This window comes from Schistocerca gregaria, unplaced genomic scaffold (assembly GCF_023897955.1).
Source record: "Schistocerca gregaria isolate iqSchGreg1 unplaced genomic scaffold, iqSchGreg1.2 ptg000378l, whole genome shotgun sequence".
In the NCBI taxonomy this organism is placed as follows: domain Eukaryota; kingdom Metazoa; phylum Arthropoda; class Insecta; order Orthoptera; family Acrididae; genus Schistocerca; species Schistocerca gregaria.
Window position 1 is genome coordinate 786,510 of NW_026061824.1, and position 24,215 is coordinate 810,724.

General features: G+C 28.1%; 2 long non-coding RNA genes across 2 annotated transcripts; one reads left to right on the plus strand and one right to left on the minus strand.

Moving 5' to 3' along the window:
- Nucleotides 1–2,128: 2,128 nt before the first annotated feature.
- Nucleotides 2,129–17,561, plus strand: LOC126309707 (uncharacterized). Its single transcript, XR_007554354.1, has 2 exons — nucleotides 2,129–2,380; nucleotides 17,409–17,561. It is a non-coding gene; the product is annotated as an uncharacterized LOC126309707 (long non-coding RNA).
- On the minus strand, nucleotides 2,345–17,791 carry LOC126309706 (uncharacterized). Its single transcript, XR_007554353.1, has 2 exons — nucleotides 17,710–17,791; nucleotides 2,345–2,681 (listed from the first exon to the last, which is right to left on the minus strand). It is a non-coding gene; the product is annotated as an uncharacterized LOC126309706 (long non-coding RNA).
- Between the last annotated feature and the right edge of the window lie 6,424 nt (nucleotides 17,792–24,215).

The window sequence follows — 24,215 nt, forward strand, 5'->3', positions numbered from 1 at the left end:
TTATGTTTGGTAATTCAAATCATAACTGGACTATTTTTAGCTATACATTATACATCAAATATTGAAATAGCATTCAGTAGTGTAGTACACATCTGCCGAGACGTAAATAATGGTTGAATTATCCGAACCTTACATGCAAATGGAGCATCTATATTTTTTATTTGTATTTACTTACATGTAGGACGGGGAATTTACTACGGATCTTATATATATATACATACCTGAATAATTGGTACAGTGATTTTATTTTTTGTTATAGCAACTGCATTTATAGGATATGTCTTACCCTGAGGCCAAATATCTTTTTGAGGTGCAACAGTAATTACTAATTTATTATCAGCAATCCCATACTTAGGAACAGATTTAGTCCAATGAGTATGAGGAGGATTCGCTGTTGATAATGCAACATTAAATCGATTCTTCACATTCCATTTTGTATTACCATTTATTATTGCTGTTATAGCAGCAATTCATTTATTTTTTCTTCACCAAACAGGATCAAATATTGCTCTTGGACTAAATGGAGATATTGAAAAAATTCCATTCCATCCATACTTTACCTTTAAGGATTCTATTACATTTGTAATAATAACATCATTATTAATTATACTATGTTTAATCAATCCTTACCTATTAGGAGATCCAGATAACTTTGTACCTGCCAACCCATTAGTAACACCAGTTCACATTCAACCAGAGTGATATTTCTTATTTGCATATGCAATTCTACGATCTATCCCTAATAAGTTAGGAGGTGTTATTGCATTATTTTTATCAATTAGAATCTTAATAATTTTACCATTTTATAATAAAACACCATTCTGAGGTATTCAATTTTACCCTATTAATCAAATTTTATTCTGAATTATAGTAGTTGTTGTGTGCTTACTAACGTGAATTGGTAAACGACCTGTTGAAGAACCTTTTATTATAACAGGTCAAATCTTAACAATTATTTACTTTACATATTTCTTAATTAATGTCCATGTCGCAAACGCATGAGATAAATTAATTAAGGAATAAAAGTTAATTAGCTTAGGAAAAGCATGTGTTTTGAAAACTTAAAATTAGAAGTTTAACTCTTCTATTAACTTTTCTCAAAAAATTTCACTAAACAAATGAGATAAATAAAATCTTTAAACCAACAAAGAAAATAAAAAAGTTCAAAGATAAAGGTAAAAAACTTTTTCAAGCTAAGTACATTAATTTATCATAACGAAACCGTGGTAATGTTCCACGAACCCAAATAAAACCAAAAGATATAATAGCAAGCTTAATAAAAAATATAAAAGAATAAAAATCACCGCCTAAAAAAATTAAAGCCAATAATATTCTTATGAAAACAATTCTAGTATATTCAGCTAAAAAAATTAAAGTAAAACCACCCGCACCATACTCAATATTAAATCCTGAAACTAACTCAGATTCCCCTTCAGCAAAATCGAAAGGAGTACGATTAGTTTCAGCTAAACAAGAACCAAACAAGCTAAAGCTAAAGGAAAAGAAATAATAATAAACCAACAATAAAGTTGATAGTTTATAAAATCAAACATATTAAAACTACCAATTAAAATAATTAAAGACAATAAAATTAAAGCTAAACTAACTTCATAAGAAATTGTTTGAGCAACAGAACGAAGAGAACCTAACAATGAATAATTTGAATTAGAAGATCAACCAGCAATCATAACAGTATAAACACCTAATCTAGTACAACATAAAAAAAACAAAAATCCATAAGAAAAAGAACATATATAAGTTAAATAAGGAAAAATTACTCAAACGGCTAAAGAAATCATTAAATTAAATACAAGGGAAAAATAATAAAGTAGTTAATTAGATATAATAGGAATTGGCTGCTCCTTACAAATTAACTTAATAGTATCTCTAAATAGCTGAGGAATTCCAACAAAACCTACCTTATTTGGACCCTTTCGAATCTGGATATAACCTAAAACCTTACGCTCTAATAAAGTTAAAAAGGCAACACTAATTAAAACACAAATAACCAATAAAAGAAAATTCAAAATAAATATAAATAAATCATAAAGTATCAATACTATTTGTAGAAAAAATCTACATAAATGAATTCTAAATTCAACACATTAATCTTTCAAAATAGTAAATAAATTAATATTAATCAATATAACTAAAAATATTTTAACCATTTGGTCCTTTCGTACTAATATGGATTAATAATCTTAGGATAGAAACCGACCTGGCTCACGCCGGTCTGAACTCAGATCATGTAAGAATTTAAAGGTCGAACAGACCTAATCATTGGGCTCCTGCACCCAAAATTTTTCTTAATCCAACATCGAGGTCGCAATCTGCTTTGTCGATATGAGCTCCCAAAAACAATTACGCTGTTATCCCTAAGGTAACTTACTCTTATGATCATAAATTATGGATCAAAATAACAAACATAAATAAATGATATAATAATGAAGAGTTTATCTATTCTTCATGTCACCCCAACAAAACATCATCATTAAATATAGAAAGACAAACAAAAAACTATATAAAAGTAAAATGTCAAGCTCTATAGGGTCTCCTCGTCCTAAAGAAGAATTTAAGCCTTTTGACTCAAAAGTTAAATTCAAAAATTTATTAAGAGACAGTTGATTTCTCGTCAAGCCATTCATTCCAGCCACTAATTAAGAGACTAATGATTATGCTACCTTTGCACGGTCAAAATACCGCGGCTCTTTAAAAATACGCACAGTGAGCAGGCCAGACCTCAAAGTATTAACAAGAGGACATGTTTTTGATAAACAGGCGGAAATCAATTTTGCCTAGTACCTTATAATAAGTTCACAAGGTAAAAATTTTATACAAATAAATATACTAATTCTATCATTATTACAAAAGTTTTAAAATTAAATTAATAATCTTAATAAAAACCTAAAATATTTATAAAATCAAAATAAAAAATAATGAACTAAAACGTAATCTTAAAGATAGCTGGTTTAAAGCTTACTATTATATTTATAAAAAATAAATTATAGGTTATTAACTTCAAAGCTTATCCCTTAAAGAATAAATAAGTTAATATTTTTACTTAAAAAATTAAATAAAAACAAATAAGTTTAAAAAATTAAATTTTTTCTTAAGAAACTAGATATCTTGGGAAACGATTAACATCTCATTTCTATAAATCATTTAATAATAATTATGATACATTAACTATAAATTATTTATAAATCAACCCAAATCGAGACAAGTAAAATAAATACTAAAATTTTGATAAACCCTGATACAAAAGGTACAATAAATAAAATCTACTTAAAAAATTTAAAATAATATTTCATAAAACACTTACATTAGCAATACACTATAATTTAAAAAATCAATTCAAAAAATATACTAAGACAAAATACAATAAAATTATTTATATTAAATAATTAAATAAACAAAAAATAAATGTAATAAAATAAATAATCAAGATATCCTGATTTGCACAGAAAAATTTTCAGTGTAAACGAAACACTTTACTAATAAGTTATATTTTGAAACTCTTCCTAGATACACTTTCCAGTACATCTACTATGTTACGACTTATCTCATCTAAATTGAAGCTACTTTAAAATAAAATAGAATAATCAATAATGAGAGCGACGGGCGATGTGTACACATCTCAGAGCCAATATCAGTTAAATTAAATAAATTAAATTACTATCAAATCCACCTTCATTAACAGTATTTCACTATCAAATCCGTTATAAACAAAAATCTATTGTAACCCACCTCCTCTTAACTATAAGCTGCACCTTGACCTGAAATATTTTATAATTATAAATCTTGAGAATTATAACTCTAAAAAGATTCTCTGATAATGGAGATATACAAACAAATAAATTAAGTAGAGTAAATCGTGTATTGTCAATCATGGGGTAGGTTCCTCTGAATGGAATGAGATTCCGCCAAATTATTTGGCTTTAAAGACCTTAACTAATAGTACCCTGGTAAATATAATTAACATTTAAAATAATAGGGTATCTAATCCTAGCTTATTATTTAAATTTCACAGATTCATAAAAAGGGCCACAAATAAATTTTAACATTTCACCTTACAAATTTATATTTCAACCCTAGTAGTATAAACAACTGTTTTAACCAATAATATTCACTTGTATCAATCGTATAACCGCGGCTGCTGGCACGAATTATGCCGATAATAAATCAATTGCTAAATCCAAAATCACTTGATAATTAAATCAAATTACTGCAAAAAGAACATTTAGTCTAACAAAACTTACATATAATACAAAGAAAAAGTGAAGAAACAAGCAAGAATAAAACTTTTAAAAATAAAAAATAAGAAATTTTTAAATTTATTAAATCAGGAAAAAATAAAAGATTCAAATATTTAAAGAAAAAAAAGAAAAAACCACAAACATTAACAAAAAAAAGAAACGCTCCCCTGTATGACCACAACAACTTCTCTATAATATATAATTAAAGATTAATATGGAACATGTATAGCAATAAATGTATTATATTCTTTCTTATTTAATCTTTCTTTTCACTAATAAATAAAGAAAGATTAAATAATATAATAAATATATTTTATACAATTATGTAATTTAATATAATATGTTATTAATATGAATTCATTTTTATATTAAGTTAACTTATATATGTTATTTTAAATAATCTAATTATAGATAATTTATATTAATAATATTATTATAATTAATATAATTATTTATATTAATTACAATATTTTATATTTAAAATTAATAATCTTATTTATTATATCCAATTATAATAATATTAAATATTAAATTACATATTATTATATATATTATATTATAATAACCTATTTTAAGCTAAAAACATATGTAGCTATAATCCTAGGTAAATAAGTGTATTAAAATAATCAATTGATAATGATAAAATAAACTTATGATCTTTTAATTTTAGTTAAATGTAATTTATAAATATAAATCATTTATTATATATATATATATATATATATATATATATTAAAAACAAAAGGAGCAGGATAAATTAATCCTAATTAAACAAAATAATACATAAAATAATTTCAAAAAAAACTTTCGATTTATATATTAAATAAATGAAGTGCCTGATTAAAGGGTTACCTTGATAGGGTAAATAAATTAAATAAAATTACCTTCATTAAAATTACATGAGATAGAATTAAACTACCTCCTTTAGTATCAAAAACTAATGTGCATCATACACCTTAATGTAAAAAGGTAAGCTTAACAAGCTAATGGGTTCATACCCCATTTATAGAGGTATCAATCCTCTCCTTTTTAATGACCAACAACTCTACAAAACTTCTCTTCCTATCAACAGTAATGATAGGAACGATCCTGTCCATTTCATCAAATTCCTGATTTGGGGTTTGAATAGGACTTGAGATCAACTTACTTTCATTTATTCCGCTCCTAACAAGAAATGAAAATATAATAATAAACGAATCATCAATTAAATATTTTATTGTCCAAGCAATAGCATCGACAATACTATTATTTTCCATTTTGCTGATTCAAATAAAATATCCCATGGGATGGGAAACAGAATTTATCCCATCAATAATAATTAGATCTAGATTATTATTAAAGATTGGAGCTGCACCTTTCCATTTCTGATTTCCAGAAGTTATAGGAGCATCAAGATGAAATAATTGTTTAACATTAATAACATGACAAAAAATCGCCCCAATAATGGTCTTATCTTATTGTATGCAATTAAGAACTTTCATTTGAACAATTATTATCTTAAGAATTATTATTGGGGCAATAGGAGGTTTAAATCAAACATCCTTACGACAACTTTTAGCATATTCATCAATCAGACACCTACGTTGAATAATTAGATCATTAACAGTCAGAGAAAACATCTGAGAACTATACTTCATTATTTACTCACTATTAAGATTAATTATAGTTTTATTATTTAAGCTAATAAATTTATTTTTCATAAATCAAATTTATTCAGCCAGAAATATAAAAACCGAAATTAAATTCATAATATTCTTATCTTTACTATCTTTAGGTGGCCTACCACCATTCCTTGGATTCTTACCAAAATGAATTGTAATACAATCGTTAATAGAAAACAGTATAACAACTATTATAACTATTATAGTTGTATTAACTACAATTACACTCTACTACTATATACGTATTAGATTCTCAGCTCTAATTATATCATACACAGAAAATTCGTGATCTATAAAGATAAAGTCCCAAAAATCAAGAATCATTCTTCCTATAACAGTAATAATTTCAACAATAGGATTGATTTCAACATCAACCTTAATTTCATTATACTAAGGACTTAAGTTAATCAAACTAATAACCTTCAAAGTTATAATTAAAAGAATAATCTTTTAGGCCTTAGTAAAATTTTACACCTCTAGAATTGCAGTCTAGAATCATAATTGAATATAAGACCTAAATATGGTAAGAGAGAAAACATCTCATAAGTAGATTTACAGTCTACCACCTAAAATTCAGCCATCTTACCGCAAAAATGATTATTCTCAACAAACCATAAGGACATTGGTACTTTATACTTCCTATTTGGAGCATGAGCAGGAATAGTAGGAACATCAATAAGAATACTTATTCGTGTTGAACTTGGTCAACCCGGATCTCTAATTGGGGATGACCAGATTTATAATGTTATTATTACAGCTCACGCATTCAAAATAATTTTCTTTATAGTAATACCTATTATAATTGGTGGATTTGGTAATTTACTTGTTCCACTAATAATTGGTGCACCAGATATAGCATTTCCACGAATAAATAATATAAGTTTTTGATTACTACCACCTTCACTAACCCTTCTTCTTACATCTTCTATAGTAGATAATGGTGCTGGTACAGGATGAACAGTTTACCCTCCTCTAGCAGGAGCTATTGCACACGGGGGTGCATCTGTAGATCTAGCTATTTTTTTCACTGCACTTAGCAGGTGTATCATCTATTCTTGGTGCAGTGAATTTCATTACAACAGCAATTAATATACGATCAGAAAGTATAACTTTAGATCAAACACCTTTATTTGTATGATCTGTAGCTATTACAGCATTACTTCTCCTTCTTTCACTTCCAGTTTTAGCAGGAGCTATTACTATATTATTAACAGACCGAAATTTAAATACATCATTCTTTGACCCTGCAGGAGGGGGTGACCCAATTCTATATCAACATTTATTTTGATTCTTTGGACACCCAGAAGTTTATATTTTAATTCTACCGGGGTTCGGAATTATTTCACATATTGTATGTCAAGAAATAGGAAAAATTGAATCATTTGGAACATTAGGTATGATTTATGCTATGCTATCAATTGGACTAATAGGATTTATTGTATGAGCACATCATATATTTACAGTAGGAATGGATGTTGACACATGAGCATATTTTACATCAGCAACAATAATTATTGCTGTACCTACAGGAATTAAGGTATTTAGATGATTAGCTACATTATATGGAACTAAATTCAAGTTCAATCCACCATTATTATGAGCTCTAGGATTTATTTTCCTATTTAAAATTTTTGGATTAACAGGATTAGTATTAGCAAATTCATCACTTGATATTGTATTACATGATACATATTATGTAGTAGCCCACTTTCATTATGTATTATCTATAGGAGCAGTATTTGCAATTATAGGAGGTGTTATTCAATGATATCCTCTATTTACAGGATTAACTATAAATAATACATGATTAAAAATCCAATTTACAATTATATTCATTGGAGTAAACTTAACATTCTTTCCCCAACACTTCCTAGGATTAGCAGGAATACCTCGACGATACTCAGACTACCCAGACGCATATACATCATGAAATGTAGTATCAAGAATTGGGTCTACAATTTCTATTGTTGGAATCATTATATTCATTGTAATTATATGAGAAAGAATGGTTACAAACCGAGCAATTATATTTAGAGCTAACATAAGAAGATCAACAGAATGACTACAAAATAACCCTCCTGCAGAACATAGTTACTCAGAATTACCATTAATCTCTAGATTCTAATGTGGCAGATTAGTGCAGTAGATTTAAGCTCTACAAATAAAGGTTTGACCTTTTATTTGAAAATATTTATTAATGGCAACATGATCAAATTTATCTCTTCAAGATGGAGCTTCACCATTAATGGAGCAATTATCATTCTTTCATGATCATACTATGGTCGTATTATTATTAATTACAGTAATTGTAGGTTATGCCTTAAGTTATATATTATTTATTGCCTATACTAACCGTAATATACTCCATGGACATTTAATTGAAACAATCTGAACAGCTTTACCAGCAATTACATTAATTTTTATTGCCCTTCCGTCATTACGACTATTATATTTACTTGATGATTCAGTAGATGCAATAATTACACTTAAAACCATTGGACGACAATGATATTGAAGATATGAATATTCAGACTTCATAGACGTAGAATTTGATACTTACATAACACCAGAACAAGACCTAGAAAATGATGGATTTCGACTGCTAGATGTAGATAACCGAACAATCCTACCAATAAATACAGAAGTACGAGTATTAATAAGAGCATCAGATGTTTTACACTCATGAGCAGTTCCTGCATTAGGGGTTAAAATTGATGCAACGCCAGGTCGGTTAAATCAAGGAACATTCACAATAAATCGACTTCGATTATTCTTTGGACAATGCTCAGAAATCTGTGGAACAAACCACAGATTTATACCAATTGTAATTGAAAGAACTTCAGTAAATTTATTTATTAAGTGATTATCTAAGATAATTTAAGGAGTTAGTTAAAATAAATAACATTAGAGTTTCAATCTAAAGTAACTAAAAAAATTAGTACACCTTGAAATTCATCAGATGACTGAAAGTAAGTAATGGTCTCTTAAACCAAATAATAGTAAATTAACGACTACTTCTGATGGGGAAATTATATCCAAATCCCTCAAATATCCCCTCTTATATGATTATCCCTATTCATTATATTTTCAGCTACATTAATCTTGTTTAATCAAATAAACTTCTTCTCATTTAAACCTAACCTTATTAAAAGAGCAGAAAAAGGAACAATTGAAATAAAAAACTTAAATTGAAAATGATAACAAATTTATTCTCAACATTTGACCCATCAACTAACATCTTTAATTTATCATTAAATTGAACTAGAACATTTCTAGGACTATTATTAATCCCATCACTATTTTGACTTACACCATCACGAATTAACATTATCTGAAATAAACTAAATTTAACCTTACATAATGAATTTAAAACACTACTTGGACCAAAATCATTTAATGGAACAACATTCATTTTCATCTCAATTTTTATTATAATATTATTTAACAATTTCATAGGATTATTCCCTTATATTTTTACTAGAACAAGACATTTAGCATTAACATTTGCAATTGCCCTACCTATATGACTAAGATTTATATTATTTGGATGAATTAACCATACTAATCATATATTTACACACCTTGTACCACAAGGTACACCGCCTGCATTAATATCATTTATAGTACTAATTGAAACAATTAGTAATGTTATTCGACCAGGTACATTAGCAGTACGGTTAGCAGCAAATATAATTGCAGGACACTTATTATTAACCTTATTAGGAAACACAGGACCATCTATAGCAATAAACTTAATCTCATTACTAATTATTGGACAAATACTTCTATTAATTCTAGAATCAGCAGTAGCAATAATTCAAGCCTATGTTTTCTCAATTCTAAGAACTCTATACTCTAGAGAAGTATATTAAACCTATGTTAACAACTCACTCAAACCACCCATTCCACAGAGTAGGCTATAGACCTTGACCATTAACAGGAGCAATTGGAGCAATAGTCCTAGTATCAGGACTAGCAAAATGATTCCACCTATTTAATATTAACTTATTCATAATTGGTTTTGGAATTACCCTACTAACCATAATTCAATGATGACGAGATGTAGTACGAGAAGGAACATATCAAGGATTACATACAGGATTTGTATCAATTGGATTACGATGAGGAATAATTTTATTTATTGCATCAGAGGTATTATTTTTCGTTTCTTTTTTTTGAGCATTCTTTAGAAGAAGATTAGCACCAACAATTGAACTAGGAATACTATGACCTCCAATAGGAATTCAACCCTTTAACCCTATACAAATTCCATTACTTAATACAGCTATTCTTTTAGCATCAGGAGTAACAGTAACATGAGCACATCATAGTTTAATAGACTCTAATCATACTCAAGCACTACAAGGATTATTCTTCACAGTGTTATTAGGACTATACTTTACAATACTTCAAGCACATGAATATTGAGAAGCATCTTTTACCATTGCAGATGCAGTTTATGGATCAACATTCTTTGTTGCAACAGGATTCCATGGTTTACACGTAATTATTGGAACAATCTTTTTATCAACATGTCTACTTCGACACTCAATAAATCAAATCTCACCAAGAAACCACTTTGGATTTGAAGCAGCAGCATGATACTGACACTTCGTAGACGTAGTATGATTATTCTTATATATCTCTATTTATTGATGAGGTAGATAATTGTTTTTCTAGTATAAATAGTACATTTGACTTCCAATCAGAAAGCTTGATATAAATAAAGAAAAACAATTATAATTCTATCAACAAGAGTTTTCATTAGATTTATTATTCCAATAATTGTTATAATCCTGGCAACAACACTATCAAAAAAATTAATTAATGATCGAGAAAAAAGATCACCGTTTGAATGTGGGTTTGATCCAAAAAGATCAGCATGAATACCATTCTCACTACGATTCTTCCTAATTGCAGTAATCTTTTTAATTTTTGATGTAGAAATTAGACTAATTCTACCAATTGTAATTATTTTTAAAACATCAGACATTATAATCTGAACAGTATCAACAATATTTTTTATTCTAGCACTACTAGGTGGACTATACCATGAATGAAATCAAGGAGTATTACAATGAGCAGAATAAAGGGTTGTAGTTAAACATAACATTTGGGTTGCATTCAAAAAGTATTGATATTATCAATCATCCTTAAATAGAATAAGAAGCGAAATATTTCAGTCAGTTTCGACCTGGAAGATTGGTATGTACTACCCTTATTCTTATTAATTGAAGCCAAAAAGAGGCGTATTACTGTTAATAATATAATTGAACTATAATAGTTCCAATTAAGGAAATGTAAAGCCAATATGAAAGCTGCTAACTTTTTAATTAGCGGTTAAACTCCGTTAACATTTCTAAAATTTATATAGTTTAAATAAAACATTACATTTTCACTGTAAAAACAATATATCTATATTTATAAATACCTAAAAGTAAAATATACTTCCTTAACATCTTCAGTGTCACGCTCTAATTATAAGCTATTTAAGTAAACGAAAAATAATATTACCAAAATAAATATTCAAAAAATAAAAGTTAAAAGATAAATCTTGAAATTAGAATCATATCAACCTTGAATATAACCAATTAAATTAATAAATAATCTATATAAACCTTGACCACCAAGTAATTCCCCTCAACCATAATCAAATGACTTAGATGAATAATAACCTATTTTTAAAGGAATATATCTAATAAACTTAGTTGAAAGAAAAGGTATAAATCATATAGAACCGGCAAATCTAATAAATGAAAGTTTACTTAAAGAAAATAAATTATGAGAAAAATCAAAATTAGAAATAAGATAACCTAAATAAGCACCTAAAATAACAACTGTAATAGTTAAAAACTTTAAAAAATCAGGTAAAGCAATCACATGAGGAATAGGAAAAATTAATCAAGATAAAAGACTACCACCAAAAACAGCAACAAACAATAGACCAATTATTCCAAACGAAATATAATAACCCTTATCATCAAAAGAAAATCTAGAATAAAAATTATTATCACCAGATATTGAATAATAAAACAAACGAAAAGAATAAGAAGCAGTTAAACCAGTAGAAAAAAAATAAAGAAAAAAATTAAACAATTAATTCATCTTAAACAAACCATCTCAAGAATTAAATCCTTTGAATAAAATCCCGCTAAAAAAAGTATACCACACAAAGATAAACTAGAAACATTAAAACAAACTGAAGTTAAAGGTATGAAATTAACAATTGATCCTATAAAACGAATATCCTGAGAATCCTTCAAATTATGAATTATTGAACCTGCACATATAAATAATAATGCCTTAAATAAAGCATGAGGCAATAAATGAAAAAATGCAAGCTTTGGATAACCCATAGCCAAAATTCTTATTATTAAACCAAGTTGTATTAAAGTAGAAAGAGCAATAATCTTCTTCAAATCAAATTCAAAATTAGCACCAAATCCAGCCATAAATATAGTTATACAACCAATTAAAAGTAAAAATCAACCACAATTATAAGTATCTAATATTGGTCTAAAACGAATTAATAAATAAACACCAGCAGTAACAAGAGTAGAAGAATGAACTAAAGCAGAAACAGGAGTAGGAGCTGCTATAGCAGCAGGAAGTCATGAAGAAAAAGGAATCTGAGCTCTCTTAGTTATAGCTGCTAAAAGAATTAATATAGTAATGAGCTTTATTTCAAAAGAATTAGAAATAAAATCATAATAATAAATATAATTTCAACCACCAAAATTTAACATTCATGCAATAGAAATCAAAATAGCAACATCACCAATACGATTAGAAAGTGCAGTTAATATACCCGCACTATAAGATTTTACATTTTGATAATAAATAAGTAAACAATAAGAAACTAAACCTAAACCATCTCAATCTAATAAAATTCTAATTCAATTAGGGCTAATAATTAAAAAACCTATAGAAAGAATAAATATTAAAACAATAATAATAAAACGATTTATATTCTTTTCACCAGATATATAATGCTCTCTATAATAAATAACCAAAGAAGAAATATATATAACAAAAGATATAAAAATAAGAGATATTCAATCCAAAATTAAAGTTATAACAACTATAGAACCATTTAAATTGAAAAGCTCTCACTCAACAAAAACTCTATAATCAATTATTAAATAATAAATATCTAAAATAAAAATTATAGTTCTCGAAAAAAACAAAGAAAAAAAACTCAAAGAACAAATAGAAAATAAATTCACGGCCTAAGATGAAAAACTTCATATCATTGATTCCACAAAACAATATTTTTAATTAAAATACTTAAGCAAACTAAACAAAGAAATATTCACCCTTTAAACAGAGAATATTTAAAGGCAATCAATGTAAAAGTAAAAGATGATATTCACGAAAATAACCAAGAGAACAAGTGTAAACACCAGAATAATAACTTCCATGCTGAGAATAAGAATATATATATACAAAGTATAAACAGCTCTAAAAAAAGATAAAAAAATCAAAGCAAAGAATCTAAAAGAAGATCAAGATATAATTCTATTTAATAATCTAATTTCACCTACCAAATTTAAAGAAGGAGGAGCAGCCATATGTGATGATCTTAAAAGATATCATCATAAAGCCATTCTTGGCATCAAATTAATTATACCCTTGTTAATTAATAATCTTCGTCTACCTAAACGTTCATAAATAATATTAGATAAACAAAATAAACCAGAAGAACATAAACCATGACCGACCATTAGAGATAGAGAACCTACACTACCTCATCAATTCATAGTCATCAATCCACCAATAACCATTCTTATATGAGCAACAGAAGAATATGCAATTAAAGACTTTAAATCAACCTGACGAAAACAAATAAATCTTACAATAACACCCCCAGATAAACCTAAAGATAATCAAAAATAATTAAACTTTAAACCCAAATAAGAAATAACCTTTATAACACGAAAAATACCATAACCACCTAACTTCAATAAAACACCAGCAAGAATCATTCTACCTGAAATAGGGGCCTCTACATGAGGCTTAGGAAGTCATAAATGAACCAAAAATATAGGTATCTTAACTAAAAAAGCCAAAATCATAAATACATAAAACATAAAATAATAAGATCCAAAATCAACTAATAAAGGAAAATATAAAGTATTAGAAAAATCATAAACCTTAAATAATACCAATAATAAAGGCAATCTAGCAACCAAAGTATAAAAAATTAAATAAACACCAGCCTGCAAACGCTCAGGCTGATAACCCCAACCCAAAATTAAAAGTAAAGTAGGAACTAATCTAGCCTCAAAAAAAATATAAAAAGAAAGAAGACTTAATCTAGCAAATGAACAGTAAAGCATAATTATTAAAATTAAAACCATAAAAACAAAAAAATTAGAATGATATGAACATAAATAAACTGAACCTCTAGCAGTGATTTTTAAAGAACAAATCCAAAAACTAAGCAAAATTAAACTAAAAGAAAAATAATCAATAGCAAAATAATATCTAATTATATTCAAATCAGCATATGAATAAACACAAATTATAAACACAAAACTTGACAGAAACATGAAAGAATGAACCAACCATCAACAATTATTTTATAAACAAAGAGGGATCAAAAAAATTGTTATAAATAAATACTTTAACATAAAGATAAACCAAAAGAATTAAAAAAATCATTACCATGAGAACGAATTATTGAAACTAAAATAGAAAGACCTAAAGCGCCCTCACAAACAGAAAAAACTAAAAACATAACAGGAAAAAAATAATCATAATCAAACTCAATAAGAAAAACAATAACTAATATAAATAAAGAAAGAACAATATATTCTAATCTCAAAAGAACCATTAATAAATGTTTAAGTTTAGAAGAAAAAACATAAACACCAGCAAAATAAATCAATAAAGAAGTAAAAAAAGAAAATATAAACATTAGTTTTAATAGTTTAAAAAAAACGCCAGTCTTGTAAACCGGAAATAAGTCCAGCCCCCACTTTTAAAACTTCAGAGGTGGAAAAGCTTCCATCATCGGTCCCCAAAACCGATATTTTAAATAAACTAACCCCTGAAATGATCAAAATAATAATTATATCATTATCAAATGTAATAAATATTAATTTTATTAAATTAAGACACCTAATATCAATAATGCTTTTTATTATCCTTCAAACCTTCCTAGTTGGATTAATAACAGGAACAATAATAGAAAGATATTGATTATCATATATTTTATTTTTAACATTTCTTGGTGATATATTAGTATTATTTATTTATATTACAAGAATTGCATCAAACGAAATATTTCAGCCTAAATCAATTACTATAATTATTACATTAATAATGTGAGTATTTATCATATAAATATTAATTATTCTAGATATATCAATATTTATAGACTTTTTCAAAAACACGGAAACTATAAATATTGATAATTCAATCAATTATCAAGAAATAACAATATCTTTAGAAAAATTATATAACAGACCATCATTTATCATTACAATAATAACAATAATTTATTTATTTTTAGCACTACTAGCAGTTGTTAAAATCACTAATATTAATCAGGGACCTATTCGTAAAATAAGATAATTACTATTGAATAAACCCTTATGATTAAGACATCCTTTAATTAAAATTATTAATAACTCTTTAATTGACTTACCTGCCCCAACAAATATTTCATTTTGATGAAATTTTGGATCCCTATTAGGGTTATGTTTGGTAATTCAAATCGTAACTGGACTATATTTAGCTATATATTATACATCAAATATTTAAATAGCATTCAGTAGTGTAGTACACATCTGCCGAGACGTAAATAATGGTTGAATTATCCGAACCTTACATGCAAATGGAGCATCTATATTTTTTATTTGTATTTACTTACATGTAGGACGGGGAATTTACAACGGATCTTATATATATATACATACCTGAATAATTGGTACAGTGATTTTATTTTTTGTTATAGCAACTGCATTTATAGGATATGTCTTACCCTGAGGCCAAATATCTTTTTGAGGTGCAACAGTAATTACTAATTTATTATCAGCAATCCCATACTTAGGAACAGATTTAGTCCAGTGAGTATGAGGAGGATTCGCTGTTGATAATGCAACATTAAATCGATTCTTCACATTCCATTTTGTATTACCATTTATTATTGCTGCTATAGCAGCAATTCATTTATTTTTTCTGCACCAAACAGGATCAAATAATCCTCTTGGACTAAATGGAGATATTGAAAAAATTACATTCCATCCATACTTTACCTTTAAGGATTCAATTACATTTGTAATAATAACATCATTATTAATTATACTATGTTTAATCAATCCTTACCTATTAGGAGATCCAGATAACTTTGTACCTGCCAACCCATTAGTAACACCAGTTCACATTCAACCAGAGTGATATTTCTTATTTGCATATGCAATTCTACGATCTATCCCTAATAAGTTAGGAGGTGTTATTGCAATATTTTTATCAATTAGAATCTTAATAATTTTACCATTTTATAATAAAACACCATTCTGAGGTATTCAATTTTACCCTATTAATCAAATTTTATTCTGAATTATAGTAGTTGTTGTATGCTTACTAACGTGAATTGGTAAACGACCTGTTGAAGAACCTTATATTATAACAGGTCAAATCTTAACAATTATTTACTTTACATATTTCTTAATTAATGTCCATGTCACAAACGCATGAGATAAATTAATTAAGGAATAAAAGTTAATTAGCTTAGGAAAAGCATATGTTTTGAAAACATAAAATTAGAAGTTTAACTCTTCTATTAACTTTTCTCAAAAAATTTCACTAAACAAATGAGATAAATAAAATCTTTAAACCAACAAAGAAAATAAAAAAAATTCAAAGATAAAGGTAAAAAACTTTTTCAAGCTAAGTACATTAATTTATCATAACGAAACCGTGGTAATGTTCCACGAACCCAAATAAAACCAAAAGATATAATAGCAAGCTTAATAAAAAATATAAAAGAATAAAAATAGCTGAGGAATTCCAACAAAACCTACCTTATTTGGACCCTTTCGAATCTGGATATAACCTAAAACCTTACGCTCTAATAAAGTTAAAAAGGCAACACTAATTAAAACACAAATAACCAATAAAAGAAAATTCAAAATAAATATAAATAAATCATAAAGTATCAATACTATTTGTAGAAAAAAACTACATAAATGAATTCTAAATTCAACACATTAATCTTTCAAAATAGTAAATAAATTAATATTAATCAATATAACAAAAAATATTTTAACCTTATGGTTCTTTCGTACTAATATGGATTAATAATCTTAGGATAGAAACCGACCTGGCTCACGCCGGTCTGAACTCAGATCATGTAAGAATTTAAAGGTCGAACAGACCTAATCATTGGGCTCCTGCACCCAAAATTTTTCTTAATCCAACATCGAGGTCGCAATCTGCTTTGTCGATATGAGCTCTCAAAAACAATTACGCTGTTATCCCTAAGGTAACTTAATCTTATGATCATAAATTATGGATCAAAATAACAAACATAAATAAATGATATAATAATGAAGAGTTTATCTATTCTTCATGTCACCCCAACAAAACATCATCATTAAATATAGAAAGACAAACAAAAAACTATATAAAAGTAAAATGTCAAGCTCTATACGGTCTTCTCGTCCTAAAGAAGAATTTAAGCCTTTTGACTCAAAAGTTAAATTCAAAAATTTATTAAGAGACAGTTGATTTCTCGTCAAGCCATTCATTCCAGCCACTAATTAAGAGACTAATAATTATGCTACCTTTGCACGGTCAAAATACCGCGGCTCTTTAAAAATACGCTCAGTGAGCAGGCAAGACCTCAAAGTATTAACAAGAGGACATATTTTTGATAAACAGGCGGAAATCAATTTTGCCTAGTTCCTTATAATAAGTTCACAAGGTAAAAATTTTATACAAATAAATATACTAATTCTATCATTATTACAAAAGTTTTAAAATTAAATTAATAATCTTAATAAAAAACCTAAAATATTTATAAAATCAAAATAAAAAGTAATGAACTAAAACGTAATCTTAAAGATAGCTGGTTTAAAGCTTACTATTATATTTATAAAAAATAAATTATAGGTTATTAACTTCAAAGCTTATCCCTTAAAGAATAAATAAGTTAATATTTTTACTTAAAAAATCTAATAAAAACAAATAAGTTTAAAAAATTAAATTTTTTCTTAAGAAACTAGATATCTTGGGAAACGATTAACATCTCATTTCTATAAATCATTTAATAATAATTATGATACATTAACTATAAATTATTTATAAATCAACCCAAATCGAGACAAGTAAAATAAATACTAAAATTTTGATAAACCCTGATACAAAAGGTACAATAAATAAAATCTACTTAAAAAATTTAAAATAATATTTCATAAAACACTTACATTAGCAATACACTATAATTTAAAAAATCAATTCAAAAAATATACTAAGACAAAATACAATAAAATTATTTATATTAAATAATTAAATAAATAAAAAATAAATATAATAAAATAAATAATCAAGATATCCTGATTTGCACAGAAAAATTTTCATTGTAAATGAAACACTTTACTAATAAGTTATATCTTGAAACTCTTCCTAGATACACTTTCCAGTACATCTACTATGTTACGACTTATCTCATCTAAATTGAAGCTACTTTAAAATAAAATAGAATAATCAATAATGAGAGCGACGGGCGATGTGTACACATCTCAGAGCCAATATCAGGTAAATTAAATAAATTAAATTACTATCAAATCCACCTTCATTAACAGTATTTCACTATCAAATCCGTTATAAACAAAAATCTATTGTAACCCACCTCCTCTTAACTATAAGCTGCACCTAGACCTGAAATATTTTATAATTATAAATCTTGAGAATTATAACTCTAAAAAGATTCTCTGATAATGGAGATATACAAACAAATAAATTAAGTAGAGTAAATCGTGTATTGTCAATCATGGGGTAGGTTCCTCTGAATGGAATGAGATTCCGCCAAATTATTTGGCTTTAAAGACCTTAACTAATAGTACCCTGGTAAATATAATTAACATTTAAAATAATAGGGTATCTAATCCTAGCTTATTATTTAAATTTCACAGATTCATAAAAAGGGCCACAAAAAATTTTATCATTTCACTATACAAATTTATATTTCAACCCTAGTAGTATAAACAACTGTTTTAACCAATAATATTCACTTGTATCAATCGTATAACCGCGGCTGCTGGCACGAATTATGCCGTTAATAAATCAATTGCTAAATCCAAAATCACTTGATAATTAAATCAAATTACTGCAAAAAGAACATTTAGTCTAACAAAACTTACACATAATACAAAGAAAAAGTGAATAAACAAACAAGAATATAACTTCTAAAAATAAAAAATAAGAAATTTTTAAATTTATAAAATCAGGAAAAAATAAAAGATTCAAATATTTAAAAAAAAAGAAAAAGACCACAAACATTAACAAAAAAAAGACATGCTCCCCTGTATGACCACAACAACTTCTCTATTATATATAATTAAAGATTAATATGGAACATGTATAGCAATAAATGTATTATATTCTTTCTTATTTAATCTTTCTTTTCACTAATAAATAAAGAAAGATTAAATAATATAATAAATATATTTTATACAATTATGTAATTTAATATAATATGTAATTAATATGAATTCTTTTTTTATATTAAGTTAACTTATATATATGTTAGTTAAGTAATCTAATTATAGATAATTTATATTAATAATATTATTATAATTAATATAATTATTTATATTAATTATAATATTTTATATTTAAAATTAATAATCTTATTTATTATATCCAATTATAATAATATTAAAATTAAATTTCATATTATTATATATATTATATTATAATAAACTATTTTAAGCTAAAAACATAAGTAGCTATAATCCTAGGTAAATAAGTGTATTAAAATAATCAATTGATAATGATAAAATAAACTTATAATCTTTTAATTTTGGTTAAATGTAATATATAAATATAAATTATTTATTATATATATATATATAAAAAATAAAAGGAGCAGGATAAATTAATCCTAATTAAACAAAATAATACATAAAAGAATTAAAAACAAAACTTTTGATTTATATATTAAATAAATGAAGTGCCTGATTAAAGGGTGCCTTGATAGGGTAAATAAAGTAAATAAAATTACCTTCATTAAAATTACATAAGATAGAATTAAACTACCTCCTTTAGTATCAAAAACTAATGTGCATCATACACCTTAATGTAAAAAGGTAAGCTAAACAAGCTAATGGGTTCATACCCCATTTATAGAGGTATCAATCCTCTCCTTTTTAATGACCAACAACTCTACAAACTTCTCTTTCTATCAACATTAATGATAGGAACGATCATGTCCATTTCATCAAATTCCTGATTTGGGGTTTGAATAGGACTTGAGATCAACTTACTTTCATTTATTCCGCTCCTAACAAGAAATAAAAATATAATAAGAAACGAATCATCAATTAAATATTTTATTGTCCAAGCAATAGCATCGACAATACTATTATTTTCAATTTTGCTGAATCAAATAAAATATCCCATGGGATGGGAAACAGAATTTATCCCATCAATAATAATTAGATCTAGATTATTATTAAAGATTGGAGCTGCACCTTTCCATTTCTGATTTCCAGAAGTTATAGGAGCATCAAGATGAAATAATTGTTTAACATTAATAACATGACAAAAAATCGCCCCAATAATGGTCTTATCTTATTGTATTCAATTAAGAACTTTCATTTGAACAATTATTATCTTAAGAATTATTATTGGGGCAATAGGAGGTTTAAATCAAACATCCTTACGACAACTTTTAGCATATTCATCAATCAGACACCTAGGTTGAATAATTAGATCATTAACAGTCAGAGAAAACATCTGAGAACTATACTTCATTATTTACTCACTATTAAGATTAATTATAGTTTTATTATTTAAGCTAATAAATTTAATTTTCATAAATCAAATTTATTCAGCCAGAAATATAAAAACCGAAATTAAATTCATAATATTCTTATCTTTACTATCTTTAGGTGGCCTACCACCATTCCTTGGATTCTTACCAAAATGAATTGTATTACAATCGTTAATAGAAAACAATATGACAACTATTTTAACTATTATAGTTGTATTAACTACAATTACACTCTACTACTATATACGTATTTGATTCTCAGCTCTAATTATATCATACACAGAAAATTCGTGATCTATAAAGATAAAGTCCCAAAAATCAAGAATCATTATTCCTATAACAGTAATAATTTCAACAAAAGCACCATAGTAAAACACAGAAGAAGCTTCTAAGTAGAAGTAATAGCCAGTAAGAAGTAGTACAATTCAAGTTTTAGTTATCGATTATTCACTTTTTAGCCGTATTTGGTGGCTTGGACATGACCTAGGACCTTAAGATTTTGCATGAAAGGAGGACTAGCAGCCGCGTTACATGGGAGAATGTGAAAAGTGTTCATATGTAGTAAAAACCTGAGAAATCCGTCCGTTTTCGTCATTTGTTATCGAATCGACTTAAAGCCAGATCGTCAAATTGGCCTCTCTTCTCTCTGAAACGGTTACATTTATCGTCTGCAAAGCTATGTCGCGTGCTCCGGTATGCGGAAACACTAAAAGCACCATAGTAGAACACAGAAGAAGCTTCTAAGTTGAAGTAATAGCCAGTAAGAAGTAGTACAATTCAAGTTTTAGTTGTCGATTATTCACTTTTTAGCCGGCTTTGGTGGCTTGGACATCACCTAGGACCTTAAGATTTTGCAAGAAAGGAGGACTTGCAGCCGCTTTGCACGGGAGAATGTGAAAAGTGTTCATATGTAGTAAAAACCTAAGAAATCCGTCCGTTTTCGTCATTTGTTATCGAATCGACTTAAAGCCAGATTGTCACATTGGCCGTTCTTCTCTCTGAAACGGTTACATTTATCGTCTGCAAAGCTATGTCGCGTGCTCCGGTATGCGGAGACACTAAAAGCACCATAGTAGAACACAGATGAAGCTTCTAAGTTGAAGAAACAGCCAGTAAGAAGTAGTATAATTCAAGTTTTGGTTGTCGATAATTCACTTTATTGCCGGCTTTGGTGGCTTGGACATGACCTAGGACCTCAAGATTTTGCATGAAAGGAGGACTAGCAGCGGCGTTGCACGGGAGATTGTGAAAAGTGTTCATATGTAGTAAAAACCTGAGAAATCCATCCGTTTTCGTCATTTGTTATCGATTCGACTTAAAGCCAGATCGTCACATTGACCGCTGCACTCTCAGAAACGGTTACATTTATCGTCTGCAAAGCTATGTCGCGTGCTGCAGTATGCGGAAACACTAAAAGCACCATAGTAGAACACAGAAGAAGCTTGTAAGTTGAAGAAACAGCCAGTAAGAAGTAGTACAATTCAAGTTTTAGTTGTCGATTATTCACTTTATAGCCGGCTTTGGTGGCTTGGACATGACCTAAGACCTTAAGATTTTGCATGAAAAGAGGACTTGCAGCCGCGTTGCACGGGAGAATGTGAAAAGTGTTCATATGTAGTAAAAACCTGAGAAATGTGTCGTTTTCATCATTAGTTATCGAATCGACTTAAAGACAGATCGTCACATTGGCCGCTTTTCTCTTTGAGACGGTTACATTTATCGTCTGCAAAGCTATGTCGCGTGCTGCGGTATGCGGAGACACTAAAAGCAGCATAGTAGAACACAGAAGAAGCTTCTAAAATGAAGCAATAGCCAGTAAGAAGTAGTACAATTCAAGTTTTAATTATCGATTATTCACTTTTTAGCCGGCTTTGGTTGCTTGGATATGACCTAGGACCTTAAGATTTTGCATGAAAGGAGGACTAGCAGCCGCGTTGCACAGGAGAATGTGAAAAGAGTTCATATGTATTAAAAACCTGAGAAATCCGTCCGTTTTCGTCATTTGTTATCGAATCGACTTAAAGCCAGATCATCACATTGGCCGCTCTTCTATCTGAAACGGTTACATTTATCGTCTGCAAAGCTATGTCGCGTGCTGTGGTATGCGGAGACACTAAAAGCACCACAGTAGACACAGAAGAAGCTTCTAAGTTGAAGCAATAGCCAGTAAGAAGTAGTACAATTCAAGTTTTAGTTGTCGATTATTCACTTTTTAGCCGACTTTGGGGGCTTGGACATCACCTAGGACGTTAAGATTTTGCATGAAAGGAGGACTGGCAGCCGCGTTGCACGGAAGAATGTGAAAAGTGTTCATATGTAGTAAAAACCTCAGAAATCCGTCCGTTTTCGTCATTTGTTATCGAATCGACTTAAAGCCAGATCGTCACATTGGCCGCTTTTCTCTCTGAGACGGTTACATTTATCGACTGCAAAGCTATGTCGCGTGCAGAGGTATGCGGAGACACTAAAAGCACCATAGTAGAACACAGAAGAAGCTTCTAAGTAGAAGTAATAGCCAGTAAGAAGTAGTACAATTCAAGTTTTAGTTGTCGATTATTCACTCTTTAGCCGGCTTTGGTGGCTTGGTCATGACCTAGGACCTTAAGATTTTGCATGAAAGGAGGACTAGCAGCCGCGTTGCATGGGAGAATGTTAAAAGTGTTCATATATAGTAAAAACCTGAGAAATCCGTCCGTTTTCGTCATTTGTTATCGAATCGACTTAAAGCCAGATCTTCACATTGGCCTCTCTTCTTTCTGAAACGGTTACATTTATCGTCTGCAAAGCTATGTCGCGTGCTGCGGTATGCAGAAACACTAAAAGCACCATAGTAGAACATAGAAGAAGCTTCTATGTTGAAGTAATAGCCAGTAAGAAGTATTACAATTCAAGTTTTAGCTGTCGATTATTCACTTTTTAGCCGGCTTTGGTGGCTTGGACTTGACCTAGGACCTTAAGATTTTGCATGAAAGGAGGACTAGCAGCCGCGTTGCATGGGAGAATGTGAAAAGTGTTCATATGTAGTAAAAACCTGAGAAATCTGTTATCGAACCGACTTAAAGCCAGATCATCACATTGGCAGCTTTTCTCTCTGAGACGGTTACATTTATCGTCTGCAAAGCTATGTCGCGTGCTGCGGTTTGCGGAGACACTAAAAGCACCATAGTAGAACACAGAAGAAGCTTATAAGTAGAAGTAATAGCCAGTAAGAAGTACTACAATTCAAGTTTTAATTACCGATTATTCAATTTTTAGCCGTCTTTGGTGGCTTGGTCATGACCTAGGACCTTAAGA